Raw genomic sequence first — 14,019 nt, 5'->3', positions numbered from 1 at the left:
TGGAAGCCTATCGTCCTTCATAAATTGAGCTACATGGACGTTCCCAAAAGCAGTAGAGATTTTACACATAACAGTGTTTCCATGATGTGATTGACCTGTAAGACTGTAGATATGTAGCGACTAATTGAGTGTGTTTTATGCCCTCAGATTACAGAGGAGTGGTGTACACGGCCAGGGTTCTAAAGGCCCTGTATTCGCGCTTCTCCAGGGCATCTTGTTCGGACTTGGCCTCTGTCCGAGCATTGACGGCGAGCACTAGCTACAGCGTTCTACATTTCCTCCCGTACATCAAACTTGATGACAGCCATCTTCTCAGCCAGGTAAAGAGACCAAACGTTTTTCTAGGGTATAGCGATTACATCTGTTAACGTTGTTAAATTTGTTAAATTTTCTCGTTTCATATCCTTTCAGAGTGATAATACAACGTTGACGATGATGGTTTCTAAACTTCATTTTTATTTCATGGAATCTTTTTCAGGAGCAGCGACAAAGTTTTCAATCTTTCATTTTTGTAACTGATATTTTTATGTGTAACTCTAGTCGATAGCGATTACTGTTCAGAGACGACTGTCAGCTCATGTGATTTGAAATGGTGAAGAAATTATATTAGAATTCATTAATATTGTTGTAACTGCGACTGGGACGGTCGCGGGATTGAAATGACAGAAAGTCCGGCGGGATCCGCGAACACCACCACAACGGGAGAGGACGGACACGACCAACGAAGGACAGAACTAAAAACAACAAGATCGAACAACGGAGTCACACAGAAACCTAACAAACACGTCCATTTGTACACAGAACAAGAAAGTAAGTAAGCTGTCTTACGCGAGGCGATGTGTCCACAGACGTACGCGAGATTAGACTGGCTGGCTGAACTTTTTTTTTTTCCTTTATTGTTATTTTGAAACCTGTAGTACAGGCAGGCCTGCAGCAGGATACGACGCCGCTCTTTGGCCGCAGAGAAACACAGATATACAAATGAAGACATTTAAAGAAAAAACATGGTGGACATATAAACGGAGACAAACACTTTTTAAAATACAAGGTGCCGTTCACGGGCGTAGAGTCCAAGATAAATTTGTTCAAACACTTGGACACAGACAGAAACGAGAATTGTCACACGTGAACGTAGGTGCACAAAACGAATAACACTGAACCACTTAAGCACAAAACGACAGCACACACAGAACACGAGGCGTTGATCTCCGGCGCGCGAATGTTCACTAACCGTGTACGAGTCCGAGTCCGGGGACCTGCCAAGAGAGGAGGATGGGGGGTGGGAGAGGGAGAGGGGAGAGCAGATGCCATGGGTAGGGGTGATAGGGGGAAGGGAGGAAGGGGGAGGGGAAGCCCGGGGGAAGAGGGGTGGAGGGAGGGGACGGGGGAAAAGGAAAAGGAAGGGAGGGAGGGTGCCTAACGGAAAGGACACAGGAAGTGGGGGAAGGATCAAAGTTGATAGAAGGGGTAGATGGAGGGAAGGAGGACATCATCAGGGAGGGGGAGCTGGCGGAAGCCACCTTGGGAGAGGGTAAGGAGGGTGGAGAGATGGAGACCGGGTGGGACGTGGGAATACAGGTGCGGCAGCGGTTGGGGGTGGGAGAGGATGGGTGAGACAAGCGGATGAGGAGAATAGAGTTTGCGGGAGGTGTACAGGATCCATATCCTTTCAAGGAAAAGGAGGAGGTGGGGGAAGGGGATGAGATCGTACAGGATCCGCGTGGGGGAGGGGAGACGGATGCGATAGGCGAGGTGGAGAGCATGGCGTTCAAGGATTTGGAGGGATTTATAAAAGGTAGGGGGGCAGGCGGAGATCCAGGCCGGATGGGCGTAACAAAGGATAGGGCGGATGAGGTATTTATAGGTGTGGAGGATGGTGGAGGGGTCCAGACCCCACGTACAGCCGGAAAGGAGCTTGAGGAGACGGAGTTGGGAGCGTGCCTTGGCTTGGATTGTCTGGAGATGGGGAGTCCAGGAGAGACGACGGTCGAGGGTGACGCCAAGGTACTTAAGGGTGGGTGTGAGGGCGATAGGACGGCCATAGATGGTGAGATAGAAATCAAGGAGGCGGAAGGAAGGGGTGGTTTTGCCTACAATGATCGCCTGCTGGCTGAGCGAGAGGCAGGCGCTTAAGTACTCTATCGGGGGCGCCGCTATTGGCCGCTGGAACCACGTGTTCCACTGTGGCGGCCTCACTCTAAAAGCGGGCCAGGAGGCGCGCGCCGCCACAGCTTACGGCGCGATGGTGCAGAGACCTCTATGGGTCTTCGACGTCCATGACGTCTGGCGCGGATTCAAATTCCGCGGCGCGTGGTACCATAAATATTCCTCATCGATGACTGATATTTAAACACAGTGTTTCCAAAATGTGAATCCAGTGTCTTGATTGCGGCGCGAGCTCAATCGATTTGTATCTCGGTCGCGTAAAACATAAAAGATTTGTGTTCAATAGTCGTCAAAAATACGCCATGTAACTCCACTCATTCTGTTTGACGTGATGGTGTTAATGTTTAACAGTGGTTTTATCCAAGGACAAAATTTAATCAGTGCTATAGCCAAACATAAATAAATAAAGATTGAGAGCAGCAGTCACACATAAGCAACACAGTAACGCCGGAATGCACTGACAGGAAAAAATTGCAACACCGAAAAATAATTAATATAGGGTAATGAAGTTTCGGGAATACATTTGTCTAGGTAACAGGTTTAAGTGATTAACATTGCAAGATCACAGTTTAATGTAAGGATGATATAACCCATTCCAAATGTGAAGTATTGGTACATTAATAACCGATGTAAGCGACAGAAAGTTGAATGCAAGCATGCAAACGCGCCTCCATTGTGATGTACAGGTGCCAGATGTCAGTTTGTGTAATGGAGTTCGATGCCTGTCGCACTTTGTCGGCCAGTACAGTGACGGTCAATGCTGTTTGTGGATGATGCTGGAGTAGTCGTCTGAGGACGCCCCATATGTGCTCGACTGGAGACACGTATCCTGATCGAGCAGGCCTAGGCAACATGTCGATACTCTGTAGAGCATTTTTTTGTTATGGTTTTAGGGCGTAAAATTGCTACGGTTGTTAACTCCCAGTCTGTGGCTGAGGGAAAGGTAAAAAAACATAAAACAAATTGGAAATGAGCAGCAATGCGAGCGAAACTCAAAAAGTGGGGAAACTAAAAAACAGAAGGAAAGCTTAGAAAACCACTATAGAAGACGGCGGTGGAGGGGGGGGGGGGGGGGTTGTTTTCCCCAAATTTTATTATTGGGAACTGTAGACCAATGTGCGTGCCACAAAAGAGCAACACGACGACATGAAACACTCTGTAGATCGGCGAAGGGAACCATGCAAACAGCAGGCTGAAGAAGAGATACTGTAGTCTTGGCCGCTACATCGACCGCCTCGTTTCCACGGATACCAACGTGTCCTGGGATCCAGAGGAATGCCACAGACGCGCCACCCAAGTGGAACAAGTGGAGGCAGTCCTGAATCCGGTAGACCAGAGGGTGGACAGGGTAAAGAGCTTGGGGACTGAGGAGAGAGCTGAGCGAATCTGAGCATATAATATACTGCATCCGCTGATGGCGACGGATGTATTGGACAACCTGGAGAATAGCATAAACCTCCACAGTGGTCGGGAAGCCGAAATCGATTAGGGATATAGCTAACAATATAGGCACTCTCAACACCAAGTGATGTTTTCAAACCATCAGTGTAAATAAATGTGGCATCGTTCAAATAACTTAGGGGTTTGCTGCCGGGTGACATCATCGACCACTGCCGATATTTCGACAGGAGCACACCCTACCATTCTTAAGGCACAACTGCAAGGAGGAAGCAATTTGGAAGTGAATTTATTACCTCGGTTCACAGAGAAGAAACATGGAAGATACCACACACTGAAGAAGTAACTGTAGAGTCCACCGACACCCCCCTGCGGGTTCAGGGCTAAGAAAAGGCCCGCGGTATTCCTCACTGTCGTAAGAGGGGACTAAAAAGAGTCTCAAAAGTTTCGACCTTATGTGATGGTCCCCTCTCGGGTTTGACCGCTATCTTTACAAATTCTTCCGAAGAACGAGCCGATTGGGGAAGGGTGCCTTACTTGGTGCATTGTGTCCATCTTGGAGTCAGACCTTTCGCCAGCTTATTCGTCGTTGCATTGCAGTCCTGCCCGCTCTCCATCTCTTGGGCATGGATACGTTCCTGCATGTACTTCCGCGATGTGATGTGCAGTGCCACTTTCTGCACTGACGACGACCATGGACTGCATGTCACCTAAAATCCAGCACAGTAGCCAGTCCGTTGTGGTGAGGCCGCCAGGTACCCTGTTGGTTGTAGCCCCCTGACAACACAGGGATAGCTCTACTGATCACTGCGCCGTTTACTCCCCATGTATGCCAAGGAGTAGATGCCATCTCCCTGGGGCATCAGGACTCCTGGCACTGGCCATCCTTGCTGTGGCTGGGTGGCACCCTTGGGGAGGGCCCTTGGTCACAGTAAGTGACATCAGTGTGGATGAGATGCAATGAAGCATGGCACATCTTCTCTTGCTGGTGGCCAGCCACCAGCAGTCTCTAAGCGTTCGAGGGCTCACTTTAAAGCTAATGTGTATCACCGCAAATCGTTCCCCTCCCTGGCCAGACCATGCAGGAACAAAAGGCTATGAATGACAGCGAAACGTATTCGCCTCAGTATCTCGTCTGTACCAGAGCTGACAGGGAATCCTTGCTGTCCGTGAAGCCTCAGTTCTTTGTAGAGCATTTAGAGGACAAGTTCGGGGTGGTGGAGGCATTGTCCAAAATGTGGTCAGGGTCAGTCTTCATCAAAACAGCATCCTATGCCCAGTCACGAGCCTTGCTCACTTGTACGAAGCTGGGGGATGTGTCAGTTACTATCACGCCTCATAAAAGCTTAAATATTGTCCAGGGCATTGTTTTCCACAGAGATCTTCTTTTACAGTCCGATGACGAGTTGCACGCCAACTTAGAGAGACGAGGTTTCCATTTCGACTGGCACATCAACCGGGGTCCAAGGAATCACCAAGTTGCCACCGGTGCCTTCATCTTGGCCTTTGAGGGTGACCCATTACCTGAGAAGGTCAAGGAGATGGTGTACTGTTGTGATGTCAAGCCATATATCCTTCCCCCGATGCGGTGCTTCAAGTGTTGGAAGTTCGGCCATATGTCTTCCCGCTGTGCTGCCAGCCTCATATGTCGCGATTGTGGTCGACCATCCCATTGTGATACTCCATGTGCCACACCTCCCATCTGTGTCAACTGCGGGGGCCACCACCCCCCTTGATCGCCGGACAATACGATTCCACAGAAAGAATGAAAAATAATGGAATATAAGACCCTGGATCGACTGACCTACATTGAGGCTAAGCGGAAATTTGAACGACTTTATCCAGTGTGCATAACGTCCTCTTATGCTGCCTCTGTTACTCCTGCTACAGTTCCCATAGGTGCACCACATACCGTCAGCTCTCAGAGCCAGAGGTCCACACGTGCCCCCTTGATGGTGGGGGGCACTTCACTCCCTGTTGCTCCTGCTCCATCTACTTCAGGAGCAACACCCCCCCCCCCCCCCCCAACCATCGAGGACATCAGTTCCCCCCTCTCAGCCAGAGAAGTGTAAGACTTCTTTGGCCCCTCTCGCCAGGAAGGGGTCCCTTGGGGATATCCCTTCGCAAGTTCCGACCGGTTTAAAAGCGGACACCTGCAAGTGGCTGAAACAACCACTGGTCGCTGGTCGTAGGGCCTCACGGTCGTCGTCCATCCCTGAGACTGACCCAGGGAATTCCTTCAGGCCAGAAACTCCGAAGGCACAGCGCGAGAAACGGAAGAAGAAAAAGGTTCCCAAGAATCCCGACATTGCGGTGGCACCCGTCCCAACGCTTCCTACAAGCTCAGTGTCTGAGGATAAGGTCGTGATTCTGGCGTCTGCTGAAGACCTGGCCCTCGCCGGTCCCTCAGACGCGATGAATGTCACTCGCGCTGGTACTGAATCGGTGGCAGCAAGTGACCCAGCGGCATAAACTACCTCCCGAATCTCTTCAAGCCTTTCTCAGCCATGGACAATACAATCCTCCAGTGGAACTGCAGCGGTTTCTTCCACCATCTATCTGAGTTCTCACAACTTCTCAGCCTTCACCCTTTCGTCTGTATTGCTCTACAAGAAACTTGGTTTCCGGCAAGGCGAACCCCCGCCCTCCGTGACTATCGAGGTTATTATAAAAACCGGGCAGCTTATGAAAAGGTATCTGGTGGCGTCTGCAGCTATGTCCTCCACTCTCTTCACAGCAAGACTGTCCCTCTACAAACACTTTCAGAGGCTGTCGCTGTTCGGGTGTGGACACCTCAGGCTGTTACTGTATGCAGTCTGTATCTTCCACCGGATGGTGATGTCATGCAGGATGTCCTGGCTGCGCTGATAGCCCAGTTGCCGCCACCATTCCTGTTACTGGGCGACTTCAAGGCCCATAACTCTTTGTGGCGTGGATCGGTGGCAATGGGCAGAGACAGTACCATTAAGCATGTATTGGCACAGCTCCGCCTTTCCATTTTAAATGATGGTGCCTTCAGACATTTCAGTGTGGTGCATGGCACGTACTCTGCCGTCAACCTTTCGATCTGCAGCCCTAGCCTCTTACCCTCTGTCCAATGGAGTGTGCATGACGACCTGTGTGGTAGTGACCACTTTCCAATCTTTCTGTCACTACCACAGCGTCACTCTTCTGGGCGCCCTTGCAGATGAGCTATGAATAAGGCTGACTGGGACTTGTTCTCCTCCATGGCCGCTATTGCGCCTCTTTCTAAAGAAGCCATTGATGCGGTGGTTCACTCGCTCACCACCGGCATCGTTACTTCCGGCATCGTTACTGCCTCGGCGGAGGACTGTGCCTTGGTGGTCACCTGAGATCGCTGAGGCCATTAAAGATCGCCGACGGGCGCTCCAACGTCACAAGCGACATCCCTCCATAGAACACCTCATCACCTTCAAACAGCTGCGTGCGCGGGCCTGCCGCCTTATCTGCCAACGCAAGCAGAAGTGCTGGGAACGGTATGTGTCCACCATTGTTCTCCATGTCTCTCCATCGTAGGTCTGGGCCTTTTGGCTATCGGACTCCTGTCAGCGTCCCTGAGGTGCCACTGAATGGGGAAATTTTTACTGATTCTGACATAATTGCAAACCGCTTGGTAGACCATTTACTATCAGTTCCACATCTGTGAATTACCCACTGCTCCCTTAAAGAGTGGTTGGAACATCGGCGACTTTCGTTTCCCACGCGCCATCCTGAATCCTACATTGTCTCATTCAGTGAGTGGGAATTCCACAGTGCTCTAGCTGCCTGCCCTGATACAGCTCCTGGGCCAGATCGCATCCACTGTCAGATGCTGAAACACCTCTCAGTGGACTGCCAGCGACGCCTCCTCGACCTTTACAACCGTCTCTGGGTCGAGGGTGAGTATCCATCGCAATGCTGGGAAAGCATTGTTATCCCCGTTTTGAAACCTGGCATGAACCCATTGGAGGTCGACAGCTACAGCCCCATTAGCCTCACCAACGTTCTTTGCAAGTTGCTCGAACGCATGGTGAGCTGTAGGTTGAGCTGGGTACTCGAGTCTGGGGGCCTCCTGGCTCTGTCTCAGGGTGGGTTCCGTAAAGGCCGCTCCGACGAGGAGCAGCTGTACAGCATCTCGCAATAACACCTTGTGCACCTCTACTGAGATATTCTTTTGACTAGCTGTAGATCTCATGTCACTGATGCATACAAAATCTTCTGATGACATAACATGGACACACTTGTTCATGATGTCCACTCAGTCTTGAATGGCATTTGCAAATTGCATTCGCTGAACATACTGCTCCACAACAGCAAAATCTCGATTACTTGGGAACATGGAATGTCGAGGAAGTGGTAAGTGGTTCTCAGTGGTGGAAAATCTACCTTTTGCTATAAGCAGCATCTGAACAAACACAATGTTCCAGTTTCGTAAGTTATTACATGAATGTCTTTATCAAAAACTGCCTTCTCTGTTTGCACTTTTATATCATCTTGTCCCGTCTGAGATGTATTTCTTTCTGTATATTTATTTCTCTTAATTTTTCCAAGTTGTTTTTTGCTTCTATCAGTTGAATTTAATTTGAATCACATCTTGGGCAAGTATCTGATTTTGGCAGTTTGAATGGAATATTGAAATCTTGAATGAAAATTGGATAATCTTATCAAAACATACAGGCTTCGCTTTGATATCAGGACAGTAGTCATCTTTATAATGGGTGTAGCAACTTTGTGTGTAATATTCGATTGACACATAGAAATTTTCACCATTATCTTTTCTACTGTAGATATTTGTATTTTGGAATACCTTCTATATGTTTTTTGACTAATTGCATGTCTTCCGTTGAGTAGGCATGTGGTCTGTTCTTGTGTTTGCCTTGTCTATCTTCAGGTGGAGTAGTAGCCCCTGTTCGCATTTTGGACTGTATGTTTTCTACTCTACCTCTGTGGTGCTGCAAACCATGGATGCTTAAAAATGCAACTTTACAGATATCAGGGCTTCTTCCGTCTTTTATAACGCTGTAATTTCATTGCCTGTATATCTTCTTTTTATGGGCTCTAGCCACATGGAACCAAACAAATAAGTATTTTGTCTATTGAAGTCCCCAATGTTCCAGAATGACTTGTTTGTACTCTGTATAAGCTTTTCCCAAATCCGTTCATAGCACTTTTTAGAACTAAAAACAGCCGACCAGTTGCAAAGGATAAAGTAATCTTTACCTAGGTTTCGATAGATTTAAATCTATCTTCTTCAGAATGCGGCCTGAGGACAATGAACATCGTAATTTATATTAAAAGGTATGAAAGATAAGTAAAGAATAGAGTTTAATATATATTAGGAGAATCTTGTATTACAAAATATGAGAAGGATTCCTGGTACTTACAGTATTACATTAACATGGAGTGATATGTCATTGTCGTTTTTACAAACATCTGCATAGCTCCATTAGTCCAAATAAAATATAGCCCTGAGAATAGGGTTTGTCAGACAAATAAAAATAAGTACATGGAAGTTAGAGAGCGCAATTTATGTCTTAAGAGCCATTACTGATCATTCTTAAAGTTTTGATTTATATACGATCTATGTGCTTCACTAATATGATAATATAACTTTTATATTCTGGCTGTATATGCCACTGCATGTAACTTATGGCGTAAGCGCCACCTGCCTTTTTGATGTATGTATCTACGTTATTGTTCCTAAGGCTCCCACAATGTCATAACGGGAGTGTTAAATGCTTTCCTTTTATTTATTGTCACTCTATCTAAGGACGCAATTAATATGGATATTTTACATGTTGCTTCAGTACGCCAATCGGCACATAGCTCGCGACCTGAGCGCCACCTGCCCTGGCTGCAGTGCTACTACGCTGGCCGATTTTACCCAGTCGCTTATGCGCTCTCCAACTTCCATGTACTTATTTTTATTTGTCTGACAAACCCTATTCTCAGGGCTATATTTTATTTGGACTAATGGAGCTATGCAGATGTTTGTAAAAACGACAATGACATATCACTCCATGTTAATGTAATACTGTAAGTACCAGGAATCCTTCTCATATTTTGTAATACAAGATTCTCCTAATATATATTAAACTTTATTCTTGACTCATGGACCCGAAAGTAACACCACCCCCGATGTTGTCATTGCCTCCGCCAACCTCCTTGGGCGTATCACTGTCGCCGTCCTTGACCCCACAGGTAGCGATCACCTCCCTGTCCTTCTCACCATAACGTCTGCAAACCGCCCCCCTCCGGCTCCGCAACCTGCACCCCCTCCCAAGGTCGTCCATGACTATCGCCGTTCCAACTGGGATGCCTACCGGGACTCCATCTCCACCCAGGTCGAAAGCCACCCTCTTACCTATCGCCATCCTGACGACATCATCCGCGCCTCGTCCTTCCTTCAGACGGTAATTACTGACGCCGTGGAGGCCCATGTTCCTACTAAAACCATCCACCCACACCGTCCCACTCTCCCTCCGCGGGCTGTCCTCCTCCTCCGTGAATCCCGCCGCCTCTATCGCTCCTTCCTCCGCACTCGTGACAGGGATACACTCCAACGCCACCGGCAAATACAGCGACACGTACGGAACCTTATTACAGCAACGAAACACCGGGACTGGCGCCAGACCTGCACACGACTCAATGCCACCCTCCCTATCAACTCCTCCAAGTACTGGTCTGCCTTCCATCGTCTTTCTGGTTCCCTTTCCGCTCCCCACTACCCCCTTCTCCATAACGATCGCCCCCTTCCAGACAACCTCAGTAAGGCCAACCACTTCGCTTCCCACCTTTCCGAGGTCTTCTCCATCCCCGATGATCCCCACTTTGATTATTCTCTTTTCCCCACTGTCATGGAACGTGCTGATACCTCAGTCGCTCCACTTGCTCCTAGTCTCCAGTACTTGGGGCAGTTGCCCCCCTCCGACGTCAACACTCCCATCACAGCACAAGACATTAAACTTCTCCTCCAGTCCAAACGCAACACGGCCCCTGGTCACGACTGTGTCACCTACCGTCACCTTCGAGAAAGCCCCTATTCCTTCCTAACTGTCCTCGCCCATCTCTATAATGTCATCCTCTCTACTGGCTTCTACCCTGACCTGTGGAAGACCTCCCGCGTCCTCCTCTTCCTCAAACCCAACAAACCCCCTTCTGCCGCCTCTTCCTATCGTCCCATCTGCCTCACCTCTGTCTTCAGTAAGGTCCTTGAATCCATCCTCTCCCACCGTATCCATCAGCACCTTGCTCAACACCACCTCCTCCCCCTTACCCAGTGTGGCTTCCGACCCTCCTTCTCTGCTGACGACCAACTCCTCAACCTTGTTCACCTTCTGTCCCTCCAGCTCAACTCCCGTCGCTCCGCCATTTTTGTTTCCCTTGACCTCCAAAATGCCTATGACCGTGTATGGCATCCCGGTCTCCTCTTTAAACTCCAAACCTACGCCCTGCCTGTCAATTTTGTCCGTCTGGTCGCTTCCTTCCTCTCGCACCGTCCTTCCTATGTCACCCTCCACAACACCAACTCCCGTATCTTTTATCCCGCGGCTGGAGTCCCCCAGGGTTCTGTCCTCTCCCCTCTCCTTTATCTCTTGTATACAGCTGATATGCCCAAGCCACCCCCACCAGTTCACCTTCTCCAATATGCTGATGACACCGCCTTCCTGGCTCTCTATCCTACCCTTCAACGGTCTCAACGTACCCTCCAAACCCACCTTAACCAGTTCACCACTTGGTGTAACCAGTGGCTCCTCCGTCTCAACCCCTCCAAGACCCAGGCAATCATCATAGGCCGTACCACTCGCTCCTTTCGCCTCCAAGATTTCTACCTCACCCTTTATGGTCGTCCTATCCAACTCACCCCCACCCTGAAATACCTTGGCCTCACCCTTGACCGACACCTCACCTGGACCCCTCATCTCCTGACCATCCAGCAGAAAGCCCATTCCCGCCTCCGCCTGCTGAAACTCCTGTCCGGCCGGACATGGGGATTGCATCCTTCTACCATCCTCCACACCTACAAATCCCTCATCCGTCCTATCCTCTGTTATGCCAGCGTCGCCTGGATCTCCGCCCCCACCCGCTTTTACAAGGCTCTCCAAATCCTTGAACGCCATGCGCTCCGCCTTGCCTTCTGTATCCGCCTTCCTTCCCCCACATGGCTCCTGTATGAACTGATCCCCTTCCCCCACCTCCTCTTGTTCCTCCAACATCTCCGCATCCTTTACATTGTTCGCAGGGTTGATCCCCCCCACCCTCTGGTTTCCTCCTTCCTCTCCACCCCCCGCCCGTTGCCGCGCCTCTATCGCTGTATCCCTCCCTCTCTCCACCTCCACACCCTCCATCTCCTTCATCAGGGCAATTTCCAACGCCTCCCCCTCCCGGATGACGAACTTCGCCGTGACATATACCCTTCCTTCCAACTATAACCCGGCCTTGTTCCCCCCCCCCTCCCCAGGGCCCCCTTCTCCTCTTTCCTCCTTCTCCCAGAGCGGATTTTCCTCCATCCCCCCCTCCCCTGAGACCCTGCACCCCATACTTGCCTCTCTCCTTCCCACATCCCTCCCTACCTGGCCCTCTTCCGAGCGCCCCCCATTCCCCTCCACCATCTCTTCCCCTCCCTCCCTTCTTCAGGTCTCCCTCATCTCCTTGAACCTGGCAGATCCTCTGTATTGATCAACATCAGTGTGCCACGTCAGTGTTGTGTTTCGTGCTTTTCTCGTGTGCGTCAAGAGGTGTGATTTTAATTGTGTACTGCCTTGAGGTTCGCCGTCAGGGGTACGCTGTGTGCTATGCCATCCGTCAACACCTTTATGCTCCAGTCATACTGTGCCTTGTGTTCTTTTAATCGTCGCAGTGTGTGGCTTTTTGCGTGTGCTACTTTTAAACAGTTTTTTATCTCCAATTTACAGTCACCCCGTTTTTTGTATATTGCCTTCCATGATGTTCTCCCTTTTTATATCTATGTTCGCCTTCTTCTCTCCTTTGCTGTTTTTAAATGTCTTCTATTGTTTTGTTCTATGTCTTTCGGCTGAAGAGCAGCGCATATGCTGCTGCCAGCCCGCCCCGATGGGGAATTGAAATACAATAAAGAAAAAAAAAAAAAACTTGACTCATGTTTCATACCTTAATATAAATTACGATGTTCATTGTCCTCAGGCCGCCTTCTGAAGAAGATAGATTTAAATCTATCGAAACCTAGGTCAAGATTACTTTATCCTTTGCAACTGGCCGGCTGTTCTTAATCCTATTACGTGGAACCGTTGCTGTTGCGCAGCTATGTTTAAAATACTAAAATATTAAAATACTTTTTAGAACATTTTGCAGGAAGCTCCAACTAAATTTCTGTCTTAGATCACTGTGCCTTCTGTTGTAGTATATTCAAGTCCACTATTCCCCTGCAAGTTTCTTCTGTTGTGGTTTACTAGCTTTTTTTCTTGACGTTTTAATTGTGAAGTCTGTATTCTCAAGAGTCAGATCTGTTGCGATCCTCTTCACTCTATTAAATATATATTTTTGTAAGGAAGTTCTGTTAACGAATAAAATGGTAACCTCATCAATGATAAGATGAATAAAATGGTAAGCCACAAGTACGAGAATATTTCTTTTTGTAAACATCCCATGATTTACAGAGGACAGTACAGTTGCATTAAAAGACTTGTTGACTCTATCATCTTATCAAGATCTTGTAAAAAAGTTGAATATGGAAACAAAATATGTAACCTAGCTAGCTACCACAAAGATAATGGTAACCAGCAAATAACAACATGATGTGGAAAACAAAATTAATTGACTTGCAGTACGATTAATATAAGTAGAATCTTCCATCTCCTCATTTAAATTGAAATCTGGATCATTGATGTCCATCAAAACTGTCAGAATCACTGGAATCACCACACAGTTCACTTAAAATTGCAAAAATATCACAACTTCCCTCACTGCAATATGCTGTTGCCTCCATTTTGAATTTGTGGGTTACCATTGTTTCTCACCAGCGTATGTGGGTTCCCACAGAAACAAATCAATATCATGCTGTCATCTGTCGTCAAAAAGATGAACTTGTTACATCACCTAGCGTAGATCACGGTTACCATTGTTTTACTGTACTTGGTTTGAAAAATTCAAATTTGAGGGTTACCATTGTCTTTCCCCATACCCTTCAAATAACAATTTATTTTTTTTGACGGTATGAGCTTTTGGGCTGAGAACCTTGCCACTCCCTTTTAACATGACCGTATCACGACCGCTCACAACAACCTCTGAAAGACTACAGTGGTGCAAATCTGCAACACACCAGATTACTTTAAACTAAAAATTTTTACAACTCACAAAAACACATAAACTATGCACCCCATAGGAGGGATGGAAATGGTACAAAACACTCACATTAAAAAAAATTACTTGGGACCGAAAGTGCAACTTGTTTTTAAAAGAAAACTCTTACGGTGGAAG

This window comes from Schistocerca americana, chromosome 4 (genome assembly GCF_021461395.2).
Source record: "Schistocerca americana isolate TAMUIC-IGC-003095 chromosome 4, iqSchAmer2.1, whole genome shotgun sequence".
In the NCBI taxonomy this organism is placed as follows: domain Eukaryota; kingdom Metazoa; phylum Arthropoda; class Insecta; order Orthoptera; family Acrididae; genus Schistocerca; species Schistocerca americana.
Note: the sequence above shows the minus strand (reverse complement) of the source record.